The following is a 12,622-nucleotide window of genomic DNA, read 5'->3' as shown; positions in this document are numbered from 1 at the left end:
AATCCTAAGGAAATGAAGCCTATGCATTATAATCAATACTTTTACTCTTGGAGAACATGTTTTAATTGTCATAAACATCCAAATATATAACGCCGCTATGCAAAAACAGTTGTCCATCAGAAAAGGACATTTCCTCTTGATAATAAAGTTGCAGATGCAGAGAGAGGGGATGAGAGGATTCGTCCATGTAGGAATAAGTAAACCCCATGGGGAGTTCCTGAAAAAATATCAAAGAATAATTTTGTTTCTTACTGAAATTGAGAAAATCTCAATTTTTATTCTTTTTAGTTACTCTATACACATTGGCACAGCTGTACTCCAAGCTGCGATTTTTATCTTTTTTTGATATAATGTAAGTCACAGGCATGTGTTTCAGATTCCAAACACCTTAGATACACGCAAATATTTAGTATTATATGGAGCAATTTTGAACTTACAGGAAAAAAGTGATTCTTGAATTATAGGCACTTTCAAGGATGGCGATGCATACAGATCATGTCTAGAACAACTGTGGTTTCCTACCATTTCTCAAAAAGATCCATCCCTCTTTCCTTCCTCCCCATCCTCAGTTATCTCTCTTGGTAGGCTGCATGCCTCAGCTTGATACCTTGTACTTGGATAGTATATATGCCTTGAATGACATCTGTAGAATGCACTTTTTTTTCTCTATAGAATTGGGTGAGTGCACATGCCTGTCATCTAGCTCCTTCTAATCTGAGTCAGGAGGATTCACTGTGCAAGGCTCAGGCCTTGTTCAAAATTTTGTGAACACCTGTAAGATTTCTAAAATCCTTACATTTTAGGTAGAAATCTACAATCTTGAGGGTACATTTTCAGTCAGTTCATATAATAGACTTGTGCAAAGATTTCCTTGTTTCCATGCTACACAAATTGTAATTAGTATTGAGATCTACTCTATTAATAGAGATTTTCTTGTTTTGTTTTGCTGATTTAAGTGTGTTCAGTTCCTTGGCAGCTCATTGTGATAGCTCTTGGAATCCTCTGTACCCTTCGGCTGGTAATTGTTGCAGTGTTTGTGACAAAGAGTAAGTAACTGAGATGCACCTTCTTTGAGCTTCCGCCTAGAGAATAGCTTTAGACATTAACTACGCAGTAATACATGCTGTACAATGTTCTGTCTATAATCAGGAGGAGATGAGTCAGAATCTCTGGAGTTATGATATTTTTTTCCTGAAAAACTGCAGTGTTCTCTTCTTTTCATACTTAATCTATTAGCTCTGGGACTGTTGAGAGTTCCCCCTTTCAGTTTCATTTTTGGTCATATTCGTTCTGAGGACTTGATGATCATTTAATTTCTCAGCTCAGATGATTGCGAATGTAAAATAAACATTTTTTGAAAAACACCTGTGCAAAGAATCAATGGCCTTGTTTTTATATTTCTTCAAAGTTTATTTTATGCATACATAAAAAGATTTAATCTGACAGAGACATTAAGATAAGTTTAATTGGATTTCTCTATATTAACAAAGGGAATCACTTTCAGGCTATGCCAAAACATAACTCTGTATGTGAATATATTACAAAGCATATGCTCAAAGAAGAATTGTGCCATTTTTAACGTGAGTTTTTGTTTGTTTGTTTGTTTTGTTTTTTTTGTGTTTTTTTGTTTTGTTTTGTTTTTTGTCCTTTTGGTTTTTTTTTTCTTTTTAGTTCACATTTTCATAGTTTGCTAAATATTCACTGATTATTTTACTTAGGTAATTATCTGCAAATTTCTGCTGTAAAATTGAAGTGAATGGAAGTTACTTCCACCATAATTTTTTCAGCTCTGTTAATTTATTTTACAGTAAACTTAACTTAGAGAAAATTGAAGTATCTCTTTCTATAATGAGTAAATTGAAGTAATAATTTATAAATGTTAAAATACCAAGGAAATAATAATATGTGTTGGCTCTCCACGTGAAGCCTATTCTCTAATCTTAAATATTGATATGCATTTCTCTTAAGCATTTTTATTTTATATCTGTGATTAATTTAGTTTTTCAGTATAGTCAACACAAACAAGAAATCCATGAAACTCTCAACAACCACCATAACTGCAGCAACATGCAAAGGGATTTCAACTTAAAGGAAGAAATGTTGACAAATAAGGCTATAGATTGTAGGCCAAGCAATGAACTTCTGGAATCCCTCAACAGAGAACAGGAGAGATGGGACAGTGAAACCAAGAGTGTTTTAGATTCTTCATGAGACACAGGTATGTAGCAGAGAAATACCATGAGTACAGAATTGCATTATTATCTATTATTTCTTCTCTGGCAGATTTGAAGTACATACAGCAGGTTAAGATGCTTGTGATCTTTGGGTTAATCATTTGGGGGTAACTTACTTAATGTAGAGATATGGAAACTCAGAAATCCATATTTGAATGAGGAGAATCTTATAGTTTCTAGAAGCCAAGTTCTATTTGGCACACCTACTGCCTCATGGGGAGCGAATTACAAATCCATACCTTTGATAATTTTGATTGTTTCTGTCTAGAAAATATAAGTCTACAACTTTGTTGCTGACAGAATATGGAAGGTTTTAGTAAGAGTGTATTTATGAAATTTTTATGCTAAAATGGACTTAGAGCATTTACATGGTGGCAGTTATTAGAAGAATTTTTTGTTTGTGCATGTATGTTTCCCATCTGACAGGTTTTGAGAGATCTGTACCGTTTGTAAAAAGGGACCCTTCCTGGGGCAGATAAGGAAGTTCAACCATGGTGTTTAAAGGTTGCAACTCTGCCAGTGACAGAGTGAATGAGACTGGAAAAATGAAAAGATCAAGAGTCACAAAGAATCTTTCTTGCCCATGCAAGTCATTTTTACTGACAAAGTTTATCAATTATCATTAAATACTTTTACAAGATTTGTAACAAAGGGATCTTGTATATTATCTCACCACTCTGTGACAGTAGGATGTGATGATTCTGGTTATGTCAGGATTCATATATTTAAAACTGTTGCATTATAAAATTTGTGACAGGAAAAAAAAGCTCCAAAACAATCTTTGAAAGATTCCAACCTATAGAAAAGCTGTTGTCAAATTATTTTACAATAACTTAATTACCTGTCTAGCATAGCATAATGATGTAATCCCAATGACTGTGAGGTTGACGGAGGAGGATGATAACTTTCAGTAATATAGGGACGTCCCAGAAATTTCAAGTTCAGCCTGAGCTACACATTGATTCCTCTTCACAGAAAAGTGAAGGTTGGAAATAAACTTACCTAATAGACCATGGGCATTCACTGCAACTCTCTAAACAAAACATTCATATTGAGAGGATCTTGCAAAACCAACTGCACACATTTTCATGTATTCAACTTTAAACATTTGGACATGTGGGCAAAACACTGATGGAATCAGCATAATCAGGAGAACAGACTTTCAACACCAAACCTCTCTTGTTTCTCTCTCTCTCTGTCTCTCTCTGTCTCTGTCACTGTCTGTCTCTGTCTCTGTCTCTGTCTCTGTCTCTCTCTCTCTCTCTCTGTCTCTCTCTCTCTCTCTCTCTCTCTCTCTCTCACTCTCTCTCTCTCTGTTTTTTTGAGACAGGGTTTCTCTGTGTAGCCTTAGCTGTACTGCAACTCACTTTCTCGACCAGGCTGGCCTCGAACTCAGAAATCTGCCTGCCTGTGCCTCCAAAGGGCTTAGAATAAAGGCATTTGCCACCCCACCCGGCATTTGTTTGTCTCTTATTACTGTTAAGGTAATATCAATTATCACAGATCTTGGCACAATGCTAAGTGCATACAAGTGTATAGACGAGTGTGGGCACAATGCATTACTTCATATCTAGAATTCTGTCAGCAGTTTAACTGCCTCTGAGTAGCAATTGCTCATTGTCTGCCTCTGGCCCCTGGTATCTCACAAGCCTCTGTTCCATAGAACTAGGCTTTTTAAAAAAACCTGATCTTCATAGAATCATTTTGTGTGGTCCTATGCCCGGTGTGTTTTACTTTCCAAACCATCCTCAAGTGATGTTTGTCACATAGGTCAGCATCTTGCTTTTGGGTTTCTTGTGAGACATGTTATTCTCTAGCCCAGGATGACTTGGAACACACAATGTAGAGAAGACTGACATGAAAGTCATTGTTTAGGAAAGGAAGGCCTCAAACTGTTAGTGATCTTCCTGTCTTTCTCTTTGGAGTTCTCATGTCATAGGTATAGATCATCCTGTCAAGCTGATTCATTTTCCATTAAAGGATAAACAATATTTTTTTGTGTGTATGTGCATCATTTTCTCTATTGATTCATCCATGATTGACACAGGAAATATTTCTAGATCTGTAGTTGTATTAACAATGTTGCATAGATCATGGAGTGGATGTAAAGCGAACTGCCAGCATTACAACTTTCCCATTGTGAAGATAGAAGATGAAGATGAACTGGTACTGTGGAGGCTTACTTGCCCCTTATTTTCTTAGATTCTGTCACTAACCCTGAATAATGAGGTACCAGATACATTTTTTTTCATTTGTAAATGATTTTTCCTGTAATGTGAACTGTGGGACACAAGTCTGTTAAGTGCAGACTCATTACTACAAAGACATTTGTATCTTTCAGTCTCCTCCCTTTTTCAGGAGTGTACAAGAGAATCCTTCAGAAATCATTTCTTTCCCAGATGAAGTTTAATATTTTGGTACAGCATATCCAGTTACTGACAGTTATTTGTCTCCATATAGTGCCAAGTAAACCCCTGTTTTTAGGATTTGCTCTTTGGAAGCTGGAAATGAGGCTGCCTGAGATAAGTAATCAGATGACAACAGGGAAAGCAGTTGTGCTCTGGTCCTGTCTGCAAAATGAAATGATATGAGAAATGTAGAATTAAATGGTTGACCAGTTAACTCCATAGTGATTTCCTCTGAAACTGTTCACAATACTTACTGCATATTATTTTTATGTCCTGTAAAAAAGATATTCATTTTAGAAATGACTATTTAAAATAAAATAAAGTTTCCACGATTCTGTCATTCCCTCTTTAAATTATTACTTATGAAATCTTTTCAAATACGAAGACTAGATTTTTCTAGAAAAATAATTGCAGGATCACCTTGAAAATTTTGTTATTTATAATATGGTATGATATTTATACATCAAGTTAATGGTGTTTAAATGACATTCTAAATGGATATTGATGTCAAAATTAGTGTAATTTTCCTTTTGATATAGGAAACATAACCAATTTTTAAAATTTATTATTATTATTATCAGCAGCAGCCTTAGTAGTAGTAGTAGATGAGTAGTAGCAGTAGTAGTAGAGTAGTAGTAGTAGTAGTAGTAGTAGTAGTACTAGTAGTACTAGTAGTAGTACTAGTAGTATAGTAGTAGTTTATTCATTTTAAATCCTGATCCATAATCCATCCCTAACCACCCTTCTGCTCTGATTGGATGGGGGCCCCTAGGTATCCCCATAACAAAGGACAATATATTTCCATGAGGTTAGGTGAATGTGCTCCCACTGAAGCTAGATAAGACAGCCCAGTTACAAGAACTTAACCCATGTACAGTCAACACTCTTTGGGATAGTGCCTACTCCACTTGTTCATAACTTACACTGAAGGCCAAACTGCACACAAGCAGGTAGGGTGAGTTCCTACCCCATGTATGTTCTTTTTTGTGGTTCCATTTCTGAGAACCCCAAGGGTCTTGGTTAGTTGATACTCTTGGTCTTATTATGGAGATCCTATTCCATTCAGAGCCTACAATCCTTCCACTTGTTCTCCCCTAAGAGTCCTCAAGCTCCATTCACTGTTTGGCTATGGTTGTTTGTGTATGTATGACTCAGATTGTGAACAAAGCTTCACAGAAGACAGCAATGCTATATTCCTGTTTGCAAGCATAGCTGTGTATCATTAGTTGGGTCAGGGATAGATGATTCTCCATGGGATGTGATTCAAGTTAAGCTGGTTATTGGTTGTTTATTCCCTTAGACTTTCATCCAATCCCAATCCCTGTATTTCTTGTAGAAGGGGTAAGTTTAGGAAGGAAGTTTTGCGGGTATGTTGTTTCCCTGTCACTCCTCAGGAATTCTTTATTGGCCACAGGAGACAGCCTACCCAGGTTATATAGAGATACAGCTAAGGACACCCCCATTGACTCTTGTGTACTTTCCCTATCACTGATATCCATCTTTTCTGGGAGATGTCCCCATCTACCCCCTATCAGTTTCATCTCTACATTCATTCTCATTCCCTTCAGGCCATCATCTCTCCCTGAAGCACAACAGTTTCTGAACCCTAATTGATCCCTTGATTTAATTTTTCACTCAGTTCCCTCCCTCCATCTACCTTCTATAATTATTCCATTCGTGATTCCAATTGAGACTCAAGCATTCTTACTTGTGGCTTTCTTTTATCCAGCCACTGGGTTCTGTGGAGGGTAACATGTACACTTGCATTTTATGTATAGTATCAACTGATAAGTGAAGACATACTATGAATGTCACTTTAGGATTTGGTTACCTCATTTAGGATGATATTCTTAAGTTCCATCAATTTGCCTTCAAAATTCATGATGATTTTTTTCATAGCTAAAGAGTACTCCATTGCATAGACGTAGCATATTTTCTTTATCCATTTTTCAGTGAAGGGACATCTAAGATGTTTCAAATTTCTGGGTGTTATGAATAAAACTGCTATGAACATATCTGACAATGAGTCTTTTTGGGATGGTGGAGAATCTCTGAGTATATGCCCTGGAGTAGTATAACTGTTTCTTGAGATAGAACTATTGCTTGTGTCCTGAGAAACCACCAAATTGATTTCTACAACTGTTCCCCCCCCCCCATCATCACTGTAGTAGTGTTTCCCTTTCTTCATATCCTTGTCAGCATGTGCTATCATTAACTTTTTTACCTTAGCCATTCCTATTGGGGTAAGACATGATCTCAGGTTTGTTTTGACTAGCATTTCCCTAGTGGCTAAGAACTTTGAATGTTTGTTAACATGCTTCTTGGGCATTCAATATTTCTCTGTTGAGAATTCTCTGCTTAGCTCACACATTTTAGATGCAATAGAAGGAATCTATACATCAGTCAAAATGATAAATCTAAAAAATTCCATCCTTAAGTAGGAATATTGTGAGTTCAAGAGCAACCTTGTTTAAATTCTGAGACTCAGTAATAAACACAGTCCCAAATCAAATCATGAACCCAGGATACTTGAAGTTTTTATTTTAAATAGTTTATTGAACTGACCTCAATTTGATATAAATAGGAAGTCAGTTTAGAAAATGAATATGATGAGACTGAGTGGTGGGAGGATAGGACAGCAGAGAGTGAGATACGGGTGGTGGGGACTCTTCCTATTTGTTCTCTCATCCAACATACAGAAATTTCCTGATAAGCTACATTGTTTCCTATACAGAAATTTCTTCAACGCCATGTTATTCCAGAGAGTTACTGGATTGTATTGTCTTATGATAAGAAAAAAAAGCAATGGGCATGGATTGACAATGGCCAATCTAAACTGTGAGTTTCTGATCACTTCAGACTCTAACCCTCCCTTGGGGATTGAGACGGTCGTCTGCAAAGGCTTTTCTCCATTTCTCATGGTTTTCCTCATTTTCTATGGAGCTCAGTAGTAAGGACAAGTTGTATAAGGCAGTTCCTGATTAAGTGTTACAAAAGGAAGATATATAGTTGAGGAGATGACCAAAAGTGCCTTAGTACTGCATACATCTAAGGATGGTGTGTTCTAACATGGGAAGGGCACTAGACCGTCAACAACTTAAGATGGTGTAATTTGAGGAAATGGTCATGACAGATACAATGAGTCTGAGTATAACAGATATTCATTTAACATTTTTTATTGTTGTTAGCTTATATTATTTTCAGTTACTTATAAATATAAGTACATGTTTATATATACATACATATAAATGCTTTCCTTCCATTTAAAGATGTGTTGTGTGAATCTCAAGTTTATTTTTTATCTACAATCTGGTAGAAATCTGTTTACTGATTAACTTTCTTAATAATATGACTTTTTCTTTAGTACCATATATACATCAAATAATATATGAACATATCTGCCCCTACTCCTACTCAAATCTCTAACATGTCCCATGATAACTTCTTGCCTTATTAATTAACTGTCCACAGGTGCATGGTTGTAGGCCATGCACTGGAACCAGAAAATCCAACAATAGCCACACACTCAATAAAGAAATGAATCTCACTTTTTCAGCAGCTGTCACCTAATAATGGTTTCTAAAATGAACTAAACTTTAAAAAAATTAATCTTGTCTAGAAGTCTAGAAGGCAGAATTTCACAAAGCCTTTCTTCTTCTCTGGTGCTACCTTTTTTATTTTCTCTTCCCTGCTATTCCCTGAGACTTGCTGGTGGTATGGAAAGGAAGAAGTTGATATAGATGTCTCCTTTAGGGCTCAGCACATAAACACTTCTCCAAAGCAGTTTGACCAATTCTGACACACTGCATGGACTCTGCCTCACCGAATAAAGAAGCTCCTCTGATGGAGGTTGAGAGCATCACAGGTCTAGGCTATAGGTGTAAATGTTAACCACTGCTCACTAAGCAGAGCGATTATACCAAATTCGAAAGTGGGGCATTTGAACTTCCCAATATTGGATTTCTGATTTAGATTACAACACCAAGCATGCTTGCCTCCCATGGTAAAGGTCTCATTTCCAATAAGAATACATTTATTGATCCTATAACATGTCTTGTCTTGCAGGTCACCATTGTAGCATAAAAGGTCCAGTGCAGGATAAGACTACTCATACCTTTTCTCCCCTAAAACCTGTAGATAACCTACTAACCCCTTGAAAGCCTGCCTAGGGGAAGGTATTTCCATATTGGTTTGAAATTGAATTCTTGGGTCCTGATGTCAAAATGAGGAGTATCTTCAGAAACAAGGCCTTATCAAATAGTTATGAAACCCAAGGGCAGGAGCAATAGCCTGTGCTGTTTGGGAGAACTCTGTCATCTACCTGACCAGGCAGTAATTTCTCTGTAGGTCTCCTTTGCCTTGTACTTTGGTTTCGATTTAAAAACTAATATCTTCTGTAATTGTAACGCTTTTCTAAATTTTAATTCTCATATTAGTTACATTTTTATGGAAAATGTAACTTTTATACTTACATTTTATATTTTGATCTGTTTCCCTTCATACTGAATATGCCTTATTGCTCTCTACCTTACTACAGACTCAACATCATGTTATTTCTATCTCTGAAAAAAAAAAAAACCAACAACAAAAGGAAAATAAAATCAAGCAAGTAAAAACACAAATCAAAATCACAATAAGACAAAATTTACCCCTACAAAACAAACAAGCATACACGCAAAAATTACACACACACTGACACACACACACACACACACACACACACACACACACACACAAGTCTCTAAACCTCCAAAGGAATATGGAGTCTGTTTTGTCTTTGTCAACTATAAGCTACCTAAGTAGTGGTTTTCCTTAAAGCCTATATACACAATTAGTTTAAGTTTACACATCCTTTATTCTTTCCCATTACCTCTTTTCCAGTTCAAAATCTTCCTTTGTCTTTGAACACTCAGAATCCAAAACATATATTTTTCATCTTATCTGATTATTTCTTTTTTTCACCATTCCTAAATTCGATGAATATGAATATTCTATTTTTCTTCATCTTAAATCCAAAATTCCAAAATGTTTTATTTTGCTAAAGACTCATCCTTTGGCAGTTCCATGTGGTTTCAGTGGATTTCACACTCTTTCTCTCATGTGACAAAGTCTCATTAACCCAGGATAGCCTCAAACTACCTCTGTATTGAAGGTTAGCCTTGAACTGTGATCCATCTACCGTCATCTCCTCACAACTGGGATGATGGATTGTGTCCCACAATGCCTGGCTGGATTTATTATTGAGGATCTTCGTTTTGAATACATTCCTTAGTCAGTTCTACTTTTTGGGAAAAACTAGCAACAGTGCTTCCCTGACCATCTGAGATCCTCCTCCTAACACCTCAACTTGAGGAGAAATCCCATTTCTGTTGATTTATATAAGATAATCTTAATTATCAATTATTAAATAATTACCTTTTTACTTCATTTTGCTATGTAGCCCATGTGTCCCAGAATGCACAGTGCTCCTGTTTTTGTGGTAATTTGTCTGTGTTATAATTTACTTTTTTATATAGCTGACTTTTTTTTTAACAGAAAGATAGTTATGGTCCCTAAAATATCATCCTGCAGAAATTAGAGTTCTGTTGCAGACAGGGAATTCAGTAGATTACTATGTGTCTGTGAAGACCTGTTAGCTATGGGGTGCTTAGGAATAAAGGGAAACAATGCAAAAATATTAGTTACAAGCACTCATCTGTGACTATATTTCAAATATGCCCTTTTCCTTAAAACACAAACCTATAAAACCTTGTTTTGTATGCCAAACACATCTGCTTTACTATCGTCCTAGCATTCTTATTGACAAAATATAAATGGGAAAGCAAGATTGGTAAAATAATTCTTTGAAAATATTGAAAATCAGATTTAACCACTGATTAAACACTTGTGAGTGTGAAATGTGATGTAGAGTTTTGGTGTGATAAGAGACCATTTCTTTATAATGAACTTAGAAGAAAATATTTTCATGATGAACTTAGGCTAAACTTAGGCTATATATTCTGTATACTTTGGCCAATAGAATTTTTAAAATCATGATTTTTTTCAGTGAATGTTCAAAATTTACTAGTTGCCCACTCTTGTCTTTGCTCTTCAGTGACATGAAAATAAGGAAAATGAACTTTAAGTCTAGAGGATGTGTATTTTTATCTAAAGCAAGAATAGAAGATACTGACTGTAATATTCCCTACTACTGTATTTGTGGGAAGAAACTGGATAAATTCCCTGATTAACTTTCCAACCAGAGTTAAAGGTAAAAATGGAATGTGTTGATCCTTATTCGTTTCTTGTAATAATTCATGACTCCAACAAACAAGTATTTTGATTACAGAACATAGTCTGCTGTGAAGAGAAACAAAGCTGCAAGAACATTGGGACTGTCTTCTCGTACCTATCTTGACAGAACAGAGGTCATTTTCTATCCTGTTGGAGAGAGGACACATCTACTCAGGTGAATGGGCACGCTTTGCCCTAAAGCCTTCAGAATTGTGTTCTTTCTGATTACTTAAACTCCCATAAAACTGAATAAAGAAGTCCCCCCCCTAAAATAACAGCATGAATTTCCATTAATGTTATGACAAATTGTTTTTGTTTGTTTGTTCATTTGCTTGCTTGTTTGTCTGAAACAGGGTTGCTATGTGTAATCCTGACTGTACTAGAAATCAGTTTGAAGACCAGGCTGGCCTCAAACTCTAAAATCTGCCTGCCTCTGCCTCCCAAGTGCTGGGATCGAAGGCATGTGCCACCACTGCCAGGCAAGACAAACTGTCTTAATTGAAAGTACAATTAAGAGAAGAAATGTCTTTGATTTATCATGTTAGCTGATTACAATTTTGTTTTGATTTTTGTTTCGTTTGTAATTTTTTTCTCAATCTTATAAATGTTTCCTTTGTCCATAAAATATAATATCAAAGTTGGTGAAGAGTTGCAAGTGTAGGTCAAAGATAAGTGGATTATTTTTACCCAAGTCGTATGTTGTCCTATCTTCCCAATTTAATTCATATATAATTTTAGGTCTTAAAAAAAAAGGTGGTAATACTTGAAATTTGCTAAATGTAGTAGATTACACTGTGATTCTGGCAATTAATAGGCCAAGACACAATTGTTGAAAAAAGAATATAGCAAGAGCCTAGGTCATAGAACCAAAACAAACAAATAAAATTGAGGCACACATGTTCCTCATTTTATTCGAGGGACAATAATTTATATTATACAACTGTATCCAAATGATCAAACTCAGGACAGTTAGTATTGATGCAGTAACTTGTTTTAATCTGGGAGCCGTGTACCTCTCCAGTGACTGGATACTGCCACTCTGGGAGTGTCCTTCATGTTCAGGTTCAGGTGCACTCAGTAATGGTGTCATTTTAAGGTCTTTTTGTCCTGAAATTTTTTTTTGTTTTCTGGGGTGTTGGTTTTTGTTTGTTTGGGATGTTTTTGTTTGTTTGTTTGTTTGTTTTTTCTGAGTCAGCTTTTCTTTGTGCTACCCTAGCTGCTCTGGAGCTCGTTCTGTAGGACTGAGAGGAACTCAGATTCCTTTGCTTCTGCCTCCTGAGTGATGAGTTAAAGGCGTGCTTGTTGGGTTTTCTAAACCTTAATATTTTGTAAATGAACTTTAGGAGTGAGACAATGAAGTAAAAAAAAAAAATAGACCCCCCTTGCACAGGGGCCATGCTAATCTTTTCTGTATCTTTCCAATTTTATATATGTGCTTCAGAAATTGTTAAAACAACTTTGGAAAACAATCTGGAAGTTCCTCGGCTATTTGGAAATAGTTCTACCTGAAGACCCAGCTACATCACTACTGGGCATATACTCAAAACATACTCCAACATATAACAAGTACTCATGCTGCAACATGTTTATAGCAGACTTTTTATAATAGACAGAAACTGGAAACAACCCAGATGTCCCTCAACAGAGAAATGGATACAGAAAGTGTGGTACATTTATACAATGGAATACTATAAAGCTATCATTGAG

General features: G+C 36.0%; 2 pseudogenes; one reads left to right on the top strand and one right to left on the bottom strand.

Moving 5' to 3' along the window:
- Klra11-ps (killer cell lectin-like receptor subfamily A, member 11, pseudogene) lies at positions 958–11,183 on the top strand (annotated as a pseudogene).
- Positions 12,276–12,370, bottom strand: Gm24676 (annotated as a pseudogene).
- Between the last annotated feature and the right edge of the window lie 252 nt (positions 12,371–12,622).

Source organism: Mus musculus, chromosome 6 (assembly GCF_000001635.26).
Source record: "Mus musculus strain C57BL/6J chromosome 6, GRCm38.p6 C57BL/6J".
NCBI lineage: Eukaryota > Metazoa > Chordata > Mammalia > Rodentia > Muridae > Mus > Mus musculus.
Note: the sequence above shows the minus strand (reverse complement) of the source record. Positions and strands in the feature narration are given on the sequence as shown.